This window comes from Ambystoma mexicanum, chromosome 1p, assembly GCF_040938575.1.
Source record: "Ambystoma mexicanum isolate Mex_15411 chromosome 1p, UKY_AmexF1_1, whole genome shotgun sequence".
Classification (NCBI taxonomy): Eukaryota; Metazoa; Chordata; class Amphibia; order Caudata; family Ambystomatidae; genus Ambystoma; species Ambystoma mexicanum.
In genome coordinates, this window is record NC_090921.1 from 276,419,042 (window position 1) to 276,432,073 (window position 13,032).

At 45.3% G+C, this 13,032-nt stretch overlaps 1 protein-coding gene across 1 annotated transcript in view; it reads left to right on the plus strand.

Moving 5' to 3' along the window:
* ADAMTSL5 (ADAMTS like 5) overlaps positions 1-13,032 on the plus strand; it is a 268,633-nt gene that overhangs the window by 103,887 nt on the left and 151,714 nt on the right. The gene's annotated exons all lie outside the window — the stretch shown is intronic.

A 13,032-nucleotide genomic window follows, 5' to 3' on the forward strand; every position in this document is an offset into this window, starting at 1 on the left:
GTGAACCAATGAAGTCCATAAAAGTAAAATCCAGCATTGGCCACAAGACGGTGATGGTGAAACCAGAATGTATCAGGACAGACTCCTGTGTGCAGGAAGGGATGGGGGTGCACAAGGGAACAACACAGGGGGACCAGAGAGTAGGGGTGTCACAGTATTAGTTTTATGACGGTACAATAACCTTCTTGCCAAATGACGGTATATCATGGTTATCGCGGTATAGCAGGTGGAGTTAACTAATCTTAACAAATATTTTCTAAAAGGTCATAAATTGTCAGATTTATCATCACAAACAAAACCATGCACCCAGGGCCAGAATTGGGCTTTTCAACATACTTTCCACTGAAATGCCACCCCTTGCTTGCACCAAACACAAACACACGTGTGGAGAGGAGGGGGAGGTGGGGCCCTGCTGCGACTGGCAAAGCAAATTGAATAGCTTTTCTTAAGTGGTCATTTAGGCTTTTAGCTCCCCCACTGGCTACTGGTGAAGATGAACATGTTGCCATATTGATAATCTTCATGCCACAGATCAATGGAGTCTGATGGTAGTATACGCTTGTGCGCATACACACACACGCACTCTCTCTTTACGTTACAGCCTTTAGTTTACTTCTGGGCCAAAAGGTGTTCAGTAATCACGGACATGTTACCCTTTGGTATGGCAGCAGGGAATACCCACAGAGATGATTAAATTTCGCAGTGTGACTTATTATATGTAAATTCAATGATAGAACCAGGGAAATCCGCCATTGTCATATGTTTAGAAAACATTATCCATTATAAATATATAAACCCCAAAGCCGCCAACCCAAAGGGCCCGGAGGATAGCTCAGCTGCAACGTGCGTGCCTTGGAAGCAAGACGACACGAAGCAACACAGGTTCGATCCTTGGGTCCGCACTTAGAAACCTCTGGGTGTTTAAGCACGTTATAAATACGCAACTAAGACAAAAACAATTACGCAACAAAATAAACAAAACCAATTTCTTTAACAGCGCCTCGATGCCCTGGGGCTGTGTGAGCGATATTAAAAAAAAAGTAAACCCCTTTCCTTCTTGGCACTATATTTATTCTTCCTATTGCTAACATGTTGATTTTGTGTCAAGCACGTGTGGTTTATGGAATGGCATTAAAAACTGCTCAAACTGAAACTACTTGGCAGACGGCACATCCAACAGTGCAAGACCAAGACTGCGCAGAACTTGCTTACTGCAGCCTTTCCAAATCAGATTGAAAAGCACACTTAACGGTATGAACGGTATACTGGTATAAACAATGTGACAGTTATTATTGTTCAATTAAGTGGTTCACGGTATCTTTAACGGTATACCGTAATACCGTTACATCCCTACCAAAGAGGGTGGGGATGGCCTGTTGGGACAGAGGGTGTAAACACATGTTGGTGCAAGCTTAACTGCTGTCTTAGCAGGGGGTTGGACCCTGGATCCTCCTGGTCCGAACAGGTCCAAACAGCAATAGCACTTTTCTTTGACTGCCCTTCACTTTGAACACCCGGGCGAGAGACGCCCTTCATCTAAGAGTTAAGAGCAGGAAGAAAGAGGCAGGGCTAAGAAGGTGGGCGGGGCTTAGGCCAGGTGACCTAGATCCACGTACAGCTGCTCCCCAGCTGCAAAGGAAAAGAGGCTGAAGGGCTCCTTAAGTAGGGAAAAGGACGGCAAGCAGGAAGGCACCAGGTGGGCAGGGCTTGCTAAGTGGTGAAAAGGAGTGGCAAGCAGGAAGGCGCACCAGGTAGGCGGGGCTTGCTAAGTGGTGAAAAGGAGTGGCAAGCAGGAAGGCACAAGGTGGGCGGGGCTTGCTAAGTGGTGAAAAGGAACGGCTACCAGGAAGGCACAATGTGGTCGTGGCTTAGGCCAGGTGACCTAGATCCACTTACACCTGCCCCCCAGCTGCAAAGGAAAAGAGGCTGGAGGGCTCCTTAAGTAGGAAAGTGAGCGGCAAGCAGGAAGGCACCAGGTGGGTGGGGCTTGCTAAGTGGTGAAAAGTGGCGGCAAGCAGCAAGGCACCAGGTGGGCAGGGCTTGCTAAGTGGTGAAAAGGAGTGGCAAGCAGGAAGGCACCAGGTGGGCGGGGCTTGCTAAGTGGTGAAAAAGAGTGGCAAGCAGGAAGGCACCAGGTGGGCGGGGCTTGCTAAGTGGTGAAAAGGAGCAGCAACCAGGAAGGCACCAGGTGGGCGGGGCTTAGGCCAGGTGACCTAGATCCACTTACACCTGCTCCCCAGCTGCAAAGGAAAAAAGGCTGGAGGGCTCCTTAAGTAGGGAAAAGAGCGGCAAGCAGGAAGGCACCAGGTGGGCAGGAGGTGGGCAGGGCTTGCTAAGTGGTGAAAAGGAGCGGCAGGCAGGAAGGCACCAGGTGGGCGGGGCTTGCTAAGTGGTGAAAAGGAGTGGCAAGCAGGAAGGCACCAGGTGGGCGGGGCTTGCTAAGTGGTGAAAAGGAGCGGCAACCAGGAAGGCACCAGGTGGGCGGGGCTTAGGCCAGGTGACCTAGATCCACTTACACCTGCTCCCCAGCTGCAAAGGAAAAGAGGATGGAGGGCTCCTTAAGTAGGGAAAAGAGTGGCAAGCAGGAAGGCACCAGGTGGGCGTGGCTTGGTAAGTGCTGAAAAGGAGCAGCAACCAGGAAGGCACCAGGTGGGCGGGGCTTAGGAGGCCAGGTGACCTAGATCCACTTACACCTGCTCCCCAGCTGCAAAGGAAAAGAGGCTGGAGGGCTCCTTAAAGAGGGAAAAGAGTGGCAAGCAGGAAGGCACCAGGTGGGCGGGGTTTGCTAAGTGGTGAAAAGGAGCGGCAAGCAGGAAGGCACCAGTTGGATGGGGCTTGCTAAGCGCTGAAAAGGAGTGGCAAGCAGGAAGGCACCAGGTAGGCGGGGCTTGCTAAGTGGTGAAAAGGAGTGGCAAGCAGGAAGGCACCAGGTAGGCGGGGCTTGTTAAGTGGTGAAAAGGAGCGGCAACCAGGAAGTTACCAGGTGGGCGGGGCTTAGGCCAGGTGACCTAGATCCACTTACACCTGCTCCCCAGCTCAGGTTCTGTCATTGGTGTTTGGAGAAGAAGTTGGATCCGAGGGTGGCCACGATTGACACGGTGCTGTCCTTCGTGTCCTCCCTGGCAGAGTCAGGGGTTCATGTTCTGTCATGCAGGACTTATCTCTCAGCGGTTTCCGCTTACCTTTCTACATACATGTGTTCTTATTCTCTAACTAACCCAGTGGTGAAGAGGCATTTTGCTGGCTTGACATGCCTTTACCCTCCAAGTCGTAATCCGGACCCGCCATGGGACCTAAATGTAGTCCTGACGGCGCTGTGCCATAAACCCTTTGAACCAATGGCTACAGTAGACCTCAAGTACTTGTCTTTGAAAGTGTCCTTTCTGGTAGCCGTTACGTCAGCAAGGAGAGTGAGTGAGCTCCAGGCATTGTCGGTGGAGCATGCTTTCTTGGTCTTTCACAAGGACAAGGTAGTCCTTCGGACAAACCCGGCTTTTCTACCAAAGGTAGTGACCGAATTCCATCTGAATCATTCGATCTCCCTTCCGTCTTTTTTCTGAACCCTGCCTCAGAGGCTGAAAGAGTTCTACACTGTCTTGATGTCGGAAGAGCTTTTAAGTTCTACCTGGACAGGACTTCCGAGTTTAGGAGTTCTTCTCAACTTTTTGTGACCTTCGGTAACCCTCAGGGGAAGCCGGCGTCTAAGGCAACTATTTCCAGGTGGATTGCCGCCTGCATCAGAGTCTTTCACAGTCCAAAGGCTGAAACCTCCTAAGGGTATCCATGCGCACCTGGTGTGGGGCAAGGCAGCCGCGGTTGCTTTTCAGAGATATGTTCCCTGGGAGTCCATCGCTAGGGCAGCTACTTGGGCCTCCCCATCTGCTTTCTGTAAGCATTACTGTCTCGACATGAGCTCAAGGGATGACGCTCAGTTTGGTCAGGCTGTGTTGAAGAACCTGTTTCAGTGAGGGGTATTTCCATCCACCCGTAGTTCCTGTAAGGAGTGCTTGGAAATCTCCCACAAGTATGGAGGAAAGGGGACGGGACTTAGGAGTATTACCAGGTTACTCACCATAGTGACCACCTTACTTCTAGTCCATAGTCCCTTTTCCTCCATACCCACGCCCGCCGTCCCCTCTAATAAGGTTCCTCTGTTATTGCTAATGGGTCTTTGACCCAGCGATAGAAAAGGACTGATGGGCGATGTGCGGGGCGGAGCCAAGGTGGGCGGGGTTACGAAAGAGAGGAGGGACACATTTTTTTAAAGAATTTGGATGCTTTTTACAAAGTGCTCCGGTCCCGTCCCACAGGACGGAGAGATGTCCCACAAGTATGGAGGAAAGGGGACTATGGACTAGGAGTAAGGTGGTCACTATGGTGAGTAACCTGGTAAATATGGGACATCCGGCCATTCCAAGAAAGCAGTGTTGTTTTCTTATTACTGTCACTGGTGGATACCACAGAGTACACAGACCCGTGACGATGTGTCAATATCTTCATTCCTCTTTAAGGAAGGTGGTTTTGGAGGAACAGCTATCGGAAAGGAGTTCACTTAGGAGGGAGGTCTACAGTCAAATTGTGTAAGAATGGAAAATAATGAAATACAATGAAAAACCTTTTCTAAAGGATTCAATAATTTCATTACCTGATGTAAATCTCAAATTGCCAGAGCCTTCACACCCAAGACAGTGTCCTTCACTCAGAGTCAGTATTTTATAGCGCTGTGGGTTGTTCTGGGCCTGTATTGAGGTCATTTTATTTACCTTCATCTTTGTCTTCATCTTTGCCTGACTAATAAGCCCTGTTACCTGCGTCCTTGAGAACTGTTTGTATAAAATGATACAGCCTTACAGAGAAATACATTTTCCTTGAGCAAAGGGTTTATGCTTGAGCTAATTTTTGTGCCCGCAATGCAATCTGAGGTGAGCTTTCAGTGATGGCTTCTGGGTGGTTCTGGGTTGTGCGTGACTTGCCTGAAATGGCAAGTGCTGCCTTCACATCTCAGTGGAAAGCATTTGTCAAGCCTTAATTCTGCAGCTCTTTGCTCAACATGCCGTAATGCTCCAACCACAAGGATTTAGACTATATGCCACTGATGATTACTAATAATGGTGAAACGTGTGAACAGTTGTCTGCATCGTTGAGAGTTGTTTTCCTTGGGTTGAAAAATCCTTTGCATAAAACAGCGCTTCTGTATGGAGAAATACTTTTTTCGAGAGCAAGGGCTTGAAAATTCCACTAATTTGCATATGCTCTGGCTCTGTACTGATGGCTCCTGGGTGGTGCGGTGCTGCGTGTGACATTGCGGAAATGGCTAATTCTGCTTCCACATCTCAGGTGGAAGGTTATTTTTCCAAAACTTTCAACCCACCATAGCTTTGCTGGTATAGTACATTTTTATTTGTAAAGTATCATTACATGGAACGGATCCATGAGCTTTCCTCGATTTCTTTTTTTGTTGCTAAGGGCAACTTTGCAGGCTTTTTGGGGGGGGGGGGCGATTGAACCATTTTCTTTACCACAATAAGTAGGGGGAGACCCCGCACACTTTGCCATTATTTATATGAATGTGTAGTATTAGATCCAGCGGATTTCCGGACCACACTGCATGGGGGATGTCATATCATGGAAGGCGGTGACGTGCAGAGGGTGAGACCAGAGAGGCGGTTGAAGAGTAGCGGAATCGGAGTCCGGTGGGGCTCACTGTTATTCCCTTTCACTGGCGTTATTATAGTTATCAAACTAGTAATAAATCCCCCTTACAAAATATATACTGTGTCCTCCTCTTACTTGCACACTACAAGTGGCGACGAGGATCCTGTCTAGCGAGCCCCACCGCCCTGCAGCTGCAAGAGACGTGTCGGCGAGCCACGGTGAAGAGAGAAGTGCTCCGCAGCTGCCGGCTTTGTTTGCTCCCTGCCGGGCGGTGTGTTGAAACACCCCATCGTTACGGAATGAGACTTGCCTGCGTCTGCAAGTGAAAGCCGCTCTGCTGTGTACATTTCGGGCATTACAGCGGCCACCAGCAGGCAAGTAAAGTTGTATACGTTCATACTATATCTGACAGCAGTCAAATGAAACCAGTAACTGTCCTGGCGCACATAAAATAAAATAAGGCAAGAAAGAAACTCACTGCCCGGCTCCGTGAAAAGGAACTATGGCTCACGCATGCGCAGCGCAGACATTGCGCGTGCGCACAGGATACTTGAATGTGCATTGAAAGATTACCGACCAGCTCTCAGCCTGTGTGAAAAGCGCATGACCAGAAGACATGAAATGTCTCACTCATTCCCAGCATATATCAGATTATGAGATGTAGATGAAACATATGTATGTATAACTTATTGGAGAATACGACGACAAGCAGCCTTTTCTGTGCTAAACAATTATAAGGAAGTGAGCAAAACTCTGAAACACATTCCGGAAGCAGCTGCAATTAGAAATTGAGTGTTATAACGGAAATTTCTAAATTAAAAAAACAAACAAGTAAATAAAGCACCTTTCTCACTACAATAATAAGAAACACATACTCTCGCAGCATCTGTGCATCTCTGCAGCATTTTTATTTGAAATGTCTTTCAGCAGAGTACCCCCGCCTGCATTTTTCCTCCCGGAAGTAATCCTGTTATACAGTGGAGGAGATGGATCAAATCATTTGAGCATTATGGTGGAGTCGTTTGTGGTCCGAACTGCAGTGTGGATAAGAGGAAGTCCCTGCTGTTACATTTCCTTGGTCCAGCTGGACAAGAAACATTTGAAGACTTACCAGACCTTCCAGCGGATGAAGACATTGGGCCTCATTACAAGTATGGCTGTAAGGCAACAATGGTGCCGGTATCGCTACCGGCACCATTGCTACCGTACCTCCATACTACGAGTTCTGTCACGGTTGCCCTTGCAGCCACCAGGTCTGACCTGGTGGCCATACCGGCACCCGCCAGCAGAACATGATGGTAGCCCTGTACCATTATTAACAGTACCGGTGCTACCACCCTCCCCATTCCCATTGAGCCCTATCAGGCTCAAATGGGAATGGGCAATCATTTTTTCCAGTGCCCAGAAAAGGGCAATTACCGGGTTTGGCAAGGTCGTAATGACCCGGTAATTGCCCTTTTCTGTGCACCAGAAAGAAAAGAATACCGGCGGCAGCCTCGTAATGAGGCCCACTGATTTGAATGAATATGAATGGACAATTAAGAAGATCAATAAACATTATGAAAAGAAACTCAGCACCATCCTAGAATGGTGCAGGAAATTTGGAAAAAGAGGGAAGAGGGGGAAAGTGTAGAACAATATATTACCAGTTTAAGAACCTAGCAAGAACTTGCAATTTTAATGAACAACTTGATGAACGTTTGAGGGATCAATTCATGCTGGAATATAGTAATGCCAAAGTAAGAGAGAAATTGTGGTCAGAGGATGACCCACCATTAGATACTGTTCTACGTGTAGCAAAGGAGGTAGAGCACATGGAAAAGTTTGTGAAAGAATTGAAAAACAGAGTTAAGACACTTGATGTCAAAACGGAAGTTACTAAAACAAATGCAATACCCTTGAATGCATCCAATGTGAATGAACCAATTGCTCAAGTGAATGGCACAACTATGAGATGAACATCAGAAAGAACACGCAGATGGTCATGGAGAGATGATAGAAGAGGCAGAACATCGTTTAGGGAACAGACAAAAAGTAGCCCGAGAATCAGAAGCCCAGGCAGGTGTTTCAGATGCAATAGTCCCAATCATTGGGCAGATGACTCTGACTGCCCTGCTTTAGAGATAATCTGCAACAAATGTAAAGGAAAAGACCATTATTCAAAGTGTAAGAGCAGGAATACGTCCATGAATTGGATAGGAAGTGGCCCCAGTGATGAAGAAGGGGAAGAATGTGTTTTTATGGTGACAGATGAGGATAATGAAGAAGAGATAGAAAGACCCAAAGCCACAGTATGCATTGATGGTGTAGAAATGCACATGATGATAGATTCAGGGGCCAAATATACTCTTATACCACGGAAATATTGGAACAAAGATAAAAAAGAATATCTGCATGAGGTTGATATTAACCCCAAAGCATTGGGGGAGTGAAGATTGATATAATTGGATGGTTTTGGGCCATGCTTAAATTTAAAGACAGGACTACAAGTGGAAAGATATATGTTACTAAAGCAGGGAGGACACCTTTGTTAAGTTGGATGCATCAAAGTAAACTTAAAGTGAAGTTGGACCCCAACGCTGATGAATCAGTGTTTTCAGTGGAGAATACTGTTGCGAAGTTCAATGGGATGAAAATGTAATGAAAGAAGTGTTTCGAGAAGAAATTGGGTGTCTCCGTGGATACGTTCACAAGATTAAACTGAAGACAGGTCCTCGTCCTGTAGCACAGAAGTTGCGTGGCATTCCTTTGTCCATGAGGTAAGAAGTAACGAAAGAGATAAAGGCTCTGGAAGATCAAGGAATCATTGAGAGAATTGATGCCAGTGAATGGATTTCACCATTGGTTGCACTTAGGAAGAAGACAGGTAAACTCAGAATATGTGTGGATATGAGAGAACTGAATAAATGTGCGGTTCCGAATAGACATCTGCTTCCAAATATACAGGAAATTGTGTCCACGATCGGTCCAGCCAGATATTTCTCTACATTAGATCTAGCATCGGCTTACCATCAAGTCAAATTGCACAAAGATTCTAGAATGCTGACCGTGTTTATGACACCTGAAGGTTTATTTCAATACAAGAGAATGCCGTTTGGGCTGGTTTCTGCTGCCTCTGTATTTCAGAAAATTGTGCATAAATTATTTGAAGGAGATGAAGGCATCATATGTTTCCAAGATGATATCTTAATATATGCAGATAATTTAAAACTTCATAATGAAAGATTGGAACTTGTGTGCAAGAAATTACACAAGGCAGGTATGACCCTGAGCAAAGAAAAATGCAGAATCAATAAGACGGAGATTGAATACTTGGGCCAAATCATTTCAGCAGACGGCATACGCCCCAGGAAACAATTGGCTGATGCATGCCCAGACCAGTTTCAAGAGAAGAAGTTTAAACGTTTATTGGAATGGCAGGGTATTACTCAAAATTCATTCATGATTTTGCTTCTCACACCGTTCCCCTGCGTGAACTCATTAAAGGAAAGGGGACTTTCGAATGGAGCAGAGAAAGTGAAGAGGAATTCAATTTTATTAAATCTGCGTTAGCCAAAGCTCCAGCAATGAAGAACTTTAGAAGTGATTGTAATACGGTTATTACTACTGATGCCAGTAACGTTGGCCTTGGGGCCGTGGTCACTCAGGAAGTTGATGGGAAAGAAATTCTTATAGGGTTCGTTACGAGGCTACTGAAAGGAGCTGAAAAATCTTATGCTGCAATAGAAAAAGAGAATTAAGCTATCAGCAGATAAATTCAGGAGTTTCATTTGGGGAATGGATGTAGAGTTTCGCACTGATCATAAACCATTAATCCAGATAATCATGACTAAGGGACTTGTACGATAAAGTATGTGCCAGGACTTAAAAATGTTGCTGTGGATTGTTTGTCCCATCTCTCAAATATTTCTGAGATGAACAATGGCAGTGAAAATGACTCGGAAGTAGTCCTCACTATAGATGCTATGCCTATACCACGTGAAGAATCGGAGGAAGCGATGGCATGAGATGACTCAATAAATAATCAGTAATGGAAAATCAGCGTCCTCCAAGAAAGTCGCAATTTGAAGAGTCAGGTTTGATGGATTATTGGAGAATAGCTGACAAATTAAATGTGCAAGGAGAGATTGTTATGCGAGGTGACAGAATTATTCCACCTGTTGGTGTACGCCAGAGATTAATTGACCTTGGCTATGAGGGGCATCAAGGTATTGTTAAAATGAAGCAAAGGATAAGAAACGACTATTGGTGGCCATAATGCAACCTTCAGATTGAAAGATCTACTCATGATTGTATCCTGTGCAAAAGGAGTGATAAAGTGTGTATGAGTACGAGATATCCCATAGTTGTGACAGAAATTCCTGAGAGGCTGTGGGATAAATTAGGCATGGATGTACTAGACCCCATATGGAGCAATGGGAAGCAGCAGGTTTTCCTTGTTGTGATTGATCTACTGACCAGATGGGTATAGATGATGATCCAACCTTGCATCACTCCGAAAATGGTCATAGAGTTTTCTGGATGAAATATGTGAGACTGAGGGATTTCCCAAAATCATCATCACTGATAATGGTACTCAGTTTCGCTCTAAGGAGATGGAAGAATATTGTACGAGAAATGCCATTGAGCATAAACAGAGTGCCATTTATCATCCCCAGACTAATGGTGTGGTAGAGCGTTTTAATAAAGTACTTAAGGAAGCAATTTGCTGGGCATTGTCGAATAGCCTAGATTGGGAAAGAGCTGTTAGAGAGACAGTAGTTGCACACCATTTCACTCCACACTTCACCACTGGGATGTCCCCATTTGAGTTTAGCAGTGGGTGCAAGGCAAACACAAGATTGGTACCATTTTGGTTAGGAAAAGACACTAATGTAGAGAATAAGCTCAAACATGTTTATGAAAACATAAAGAGCAGTCAGTTGAGAAACAAGGCTGTTCATGACAAATCAAGTGCTGGGAGTAGGAGGAATGTCATTCCTGTCGTGGGAGAGTTAGAATCAAACTTCCTCCTGCACTTAGAAGTGGACTGTGCAAGTGGTTCAACTCTATGGGGGTTGTTAAGGTATTTAAACAGGCCATAAGAGTGGATGATGGATGGGTATGGAATATGGAGAGAGTGTTTGTGGTGAAGACAACAAATGAGAGGAGCGATAGTAGTGTGGGTCTTGGAGTGTGTGCAGATAATACCGATGTGAGAGTAAAAAAGGCTTTAGTGGAGAGAGGGAAGAATGTTTTGAAGTTTTCACCACAGGAAATCTACGCCAGTCAAGATGGGGAAGGACTTGACATAGACCTCGACATTTAGATGATTTTGAGTAGAAGGAAGAGTGACGAATTTCTGTTTCTTTTGACTGTGCTTTTACGAAGAAGGGAGGATGTGTAGTATTAGATCCAGCTGATTGCCGGAGCTCACCGCGTGGGGGATGTCACATCATGGAAGGCGGTGACATGCGGAGGGCGAGCCCAGAGAGGCGGTTGAAGAGTAGTGGAATCGGAGTCTGGTGGGGCTCACTGTTATTCCCTTTCACTTGCGTTATTATAGTTATCCAACTAGTAATAAATCCCCCTTACAAAATATATCCTGTGTCTGCCTCATACTTGCACACTACAGAATGTGGTAAAAAAAGTCATTAAAAAACAAAATCGGCAAAGTTGTAGTCTGGAAAGGTAAATAATACCCAAAGAACAACTTATAACAAATGTAGGTACTGTGATCTCAGGAATGGTATCTACAATCTACCAACTCCAAGTCAAGGTGCTGTTTTCTCAATTCACCAAACCAAATATGATCTTTGCATTGGCGGTTACATACAAATCCCCCACAACGCTGCATACCCTCGGGATTGGGACATTCCCATATCTAACACTAAAAACACCACACTGCATCTTCTGTGATATTTGCAATGCTTGTCCCAAAACAAGGGTGCACAACAGATTTCACTGGAGGGCTGAATGTACCACACAAATCCCATACAGTGGGCCGGCCGCATTCGGGTGTGGAGATAAGTGAAAAAAACATGGGTTTTAAGATGGACTTTTTATTTATGTATTAATTTTTACTATAACACATGATGCACAGCCTTTTAAAGCCATTCCCGCTTTGATGTATTTGTATTATACGACTGAAATCATGTTTTAAATAGAAGTAAAACTGCACGTTTCATGGTGCAAAGACAGAAAATGAACCACATAGGCTTCCAACACTTGACATGACAGACTTTATGCCAGCCAAAACTTTATTGTTTAACTCTGTGACTTGGAGGGCCATAAATAATGTCTTGAAGGGTGCATTGTGCACTCCGGTCCTAAAACATCTTGCTGCCAAGCTGGGTCCATTATGCAGGGATGGCTTGCAGGTATATCCTGGTTGCAGGTGGGTCACTGGAACCCTTCCAAGTACATCGGCAAGCGCAAAACATATTCACAGAGTTATGATGTGTGCAAGTAAAGGTAGCTGGGAGGATGGGAAGCAAAATGCTGCCAGCTGATTCAACTACATATGCAATGTAGATAACGAGGGACTGGCTTGCCATAGACATGCATTGGCGACAGGCATCCACATAGGAAAGATACTTCTTATTTCTGATGGGGAGGTACCCCCAGAAGGGGAAAAATCAGAGTGCGAAGTGGAGTAGGCTCAAGTTGGGGGGGTGGTTAAGGGGAATGCAGTAGATACTTAACGATAAATACCTGATGCTAAAGTATTATGACAAGTACTGCTGGATTTGTTGAATGTTGATTGTTGTAAAAACTAATAAAAATTGTTTTTAAAAAAAAGATACTGCTTATATCAAGATAAAGCACCAATAACTCATAGTGAAGGTTAAAGGTATTCTCACGATCAACCACCTCTCAATTATAGAATTTCAGGTCACACGATGCAGAGTGCCTTAATTAAGCGTCCCCCATTCCCTCCCCCCGCACCAACAGGATATGTCCAGTGATCGAAGCGTACTAAAAGAAGTAGTGGAACTATGTTCCCTACTGGCCTGCAACCACTTCCCACAAACCCCATCACCACACCACCTCCCACACACAATACAAACCCCCAAACACATGCACCTGCTGTTTAAGGGAATGTTCAGTTTAGTGCACTGAAAGTGCAAGTTTCAACTTCTTCCTACACTTTTATTTTTAAACTGAACCATTCTAGAACGGTTTCTTTTCAAAATAAAAGGATAGGAACAGTAAAACTTAATTTAAAAAAGTAGAGGAGCATTGCACCCAACCGCGCTCCCAACCGCTTTCGCTCACTTCGACCACTGGATATGTAAAGCTGTGACGTCCTTGCAAAGGCACAATCAGAACAAGGAGCCATATCTGTACGAAGGATTCCAATGTCATGTGTAGGGAACAAAAGATGAAGAACCAAAG